Source organism: Nannospalax galili, unplaced genomic scaffold, assembly GCF_000622305.1.
Source record: "Nannospalax galili isolate Female #2095 unplaced genomic scaffold, S.galili_v1.0 scaffold20343, whole genome shotgun sequence".
In the NCBI taxonomy this organism is placed as follows: domain Eukaryota; kingdom Metazoa; phylum Chordata; class Mammalia; order Rodentia; family Spalacidae; genus Nannospalax; species Nannospalax galili.
The window spans coordinates 10,885-14,653 of NW_008349783.1; positions in this window are offsets into that span (position 1 = coordinate 10,885).

Below are 3,769 nucleotides of genomic sequence, written 5' to 3' on the forward strand. Positions count from 1 at the left end.
TAAGGAAATTGAGACAGCAATACAAAACATCCCAATGGGAAAAACAAAACCCAGTCCCAGATGGAGTTACAGCAGAATTCTACTTGACATTTAAAGATTGGTAACTAATACCATGGAAATTATTCAAAAAGGTAGAAGCAGAAGGAGAACACCCAAATTCCTTCTATAAAGCCATCATCACTCTAATACCAAAACCAGGTAGAGACACAATCAAAAGAGAAAATTATTGACCCATATCTTTAATAAACACAGATGAAAATTTTTCAACAAACTTTTGGCAGACCCTGTACAGACACACATCTCAAAGATTATTCACCAAGATCAATTAGGATTTATTACAGAGATGCAAGGATCATTCATTATACGAAAGTCAAAAGTCATAAAAATAGACTCAAAACCGAAATCACATGATCATCTCAATAGATGCTGAAAAGGCCTTTGACAAAATTCAGCATGCACTCCTGATAAAGGGACTTGGACTAGAGGGAACATACCTCCACAAAATCAAAGCCATATACAAGAAACCCACAGCAAACATAATTTTAAATGGAAAAAACACTGGAAGCATTCCTACTAAAATGAGGAACTGGACAAGGATGTCCACTTTCTCCACTCTTTTTCAATGTAGTGCTTGAAATTCTTGCTAGAGAAGTAAGACAAGAGAAGGAAATTAAAGTAGTAATTTGAAAGGAAGTGGTCAAATGATCCCATTTTGCAGGTGATATGATAGTATACCTAAGAAATTTCAAAAATTCTGCTAGAAAACTTCTAGAACTGATTGATGTGGCAGTAAAATGGCAGGTTACAAAATTAATCTATAAAAATCAGTAGCCTTTCTATATACCAATAACAATCAAGCGGAGAAAGAGAACAGGAAAACCATTCTATTCACTATATACATATATATATATGTATATATATGAATAAACTCAAATCTCTGAAACTGTCAGGGTTATTCATAGATCCCTACAATGAAAAATTTTACATCTTTAAAGAAGGAGATTGAGGAAGACACCAGAAGATGAAAGGACATCCAATGATAATTCAAAAATTAATACTGTGAAAATAACCATCCTTCAAAAAGCAATATATACATTCAATGTAATCCCAATCCAAATCCCCATGACACACTTCACAGAATTAGAAAATACCATCCATAAATTCATATAGGAGCACAAAAGGCCCCAGATAGCAAGAACAATCCTGAGCACAAACAGCAATGCTAGGCAGATTATGATACCAGATCTCAAAGTATACTACAGAGCTACAGTCATAAAAGCAGGATGGTACTGGCACAAAAATAGACACATAGATCAATGGAACATAACTGAAGACAAAAGATGAGTACATGTAATTTCAGCCATCTAATATTTGAAAAAGATACCAAGAAGACAGAACAGAGGAAAGACAGTATCTTTAACAAATGGTCCTGGAAAAACTGGATCTCCACCTGTAGAAGAATGAAACTAGACCCCTATCTTTCACCTTGTACAAAAGTCAACTACAAATGGATCAAAAGACCTCAATGTGAACCTCAAATGCTGAGTTAGAAAAAACATTAGCAGTAACTTACAAGATACAGGTGTAGGAAAGGACTTTCTAAATCAGAGGGCAGTTGCTCAGGAATTCAGATCAACAATCAACAAGTGGGACCTCGTTAAACTAAAAGGTTGCTGTACAGCAAAAGAAACAATCAAGAATATGAAGAGAAAAATCACAGCAGAAAAAAACTTCACCAGTTACACATCCTTTGTACCACTCCTTTGTATATACTCAAGGACTCATCCAATTGCAGAGATACTTATATGACCATGCTTGTTTCTGCTCTTTGCACAATATCTAAGTGACATAAGCAACCTAAGAGACTCTCTACTGATGTTTAACATCCAGAATATATACAGAACTCAAGAAACAAAGAATCAAGAAAGCAAATGACCCAATTAAAAGATGGATTAAATATCTAAACAGAGAGTTCTCAAAAGAAGAAATAAAAATGGCTAAGAAACAGCTTAAAAGTGTTCATCATCATTACTAATTAGGGAAAGGCAAATTAAAACCACCTTAAGATTTCATCTTATCCCAGTCAGACTGGCTAAGACCAATGCTTGAAAGGATGTGGAGAAAGGGGAACTCTCAATCACTGCTAGTTGGATGGCAAACTCATGCAAATCCTATGGAAAGCAATGTGGACAACTCTTAAAAATCTAAAAATGAGGCTGCCATTTGACCTTGTTATACCACTCCTTGTATATACCAAAGGACAAGCATGTTTGTTTCTGATCTTTGCACAATAGCTAAGATATATAAGCAACCTAAGAGACCCTCAACTGAGGAGTGGTTAATGAAAATGTGGCATATTTCCACAATGGAGTTCTACTCAGCAGTAAAAAAAATGAGTTAATGAAATATGCAAGTAAATGGATAAATATAGAAACTATTATTCTAAGTGAAGTAACACAGACTCAGAAAAACAAAAGGCACATGTTCTCCCTCATCTGTGGATCCTAGCACCAAATCCTTATAAGAGAGTGCATATCCTGGTGCAAATGCAGGTACCAGTATTATGGAAGGAAAACAGGGAAGTAAAGGGAAAGAAGGAACTCGACGGAGAAGAATAGTAGGAGATAGTTGTAAAAATGGGGTAGATAAAGGGGGAGAGAGGGAGGGTTATACAAAGAACTATGGGAAGAAATGGGAAAAAGGTGCTCAAGACAGGTGAGACCATAGTATACAGAAACTATCAAAGGAGAAATGGGGAAAATTGGGACACTTTAAATGGGTAGTGTGGGTATGGAGGATAAGACAGGGAGAGAAAAAGGAGAGTTACATAGTGCCTAGCTAGTATAAAAAGACAGAGGGACTTGTATTAGTTCAATACCAACTGAAATATTACACATACAATATCCCTAAATGAGTCTATGAGTATTGCTGAAACTACACAACAAGAAACAGTGCCAAACAAAAGAAACTATCCTTTGAACTGTTGGCAAGTATAGTCCAAGAGACTCCCAAAATTTCACAGGCTATTGCCACAGTCCTTGAATGTGTCCCAGAACTTGAAGGTAAGACCCCATTACTGATGGGAAGAAATACTTTGGACACAGGATTTCGAGCAATGGAGCTGGGACTGACATGGAAGCCACCTTCCCTGAAGGCTAGCTCTCATAGCTTTGGAGAGCACTACATAAGCTGCTAAACGGAAACATCAATCAATGGTCCAACCCCAGCTTCCTGGCCATCAATGACCAGCACAGCGAACAACACTGGTGCAGTAGTGGCACTTTTATCTTGGGGGTAATCAACAGCTACCTAATTGGACTTAAACTCCATTCAATGGGAGGAAACTCATGTGTGGTACTGTAAATGTAACCAAATACACAAGGCTGGAGAAGTCATAGATCTTAGAGAAAACTCCAAGACTGTCACATTCTTAGACAAATGTAGTTTCTTACTATTTGAAAAATATAGGTTCTTAAATTTATAGACAAGTATCCCAGTTACCACCCATAAAAGAGGCTTCTTTTTCAAGAGACAGAGATAATTACAGAGTTCCACAACTGGTTGCACACAGAGATCATCTATGAATTGTCCAAGTTAAATGGCATATCTAGGATGGAACCTCTATACCTAAGACTCATGGAACATAGAACAAGATAGAACAAAGGGTGAAGAGAACACTAATGCATTATCTTTTCTTTTTTTTTTTTTTTGGTCTTTGTGAAACAGGGTCTCCCTGTAACCCCAGCTGTCCTGGAACTCACAGTATAGA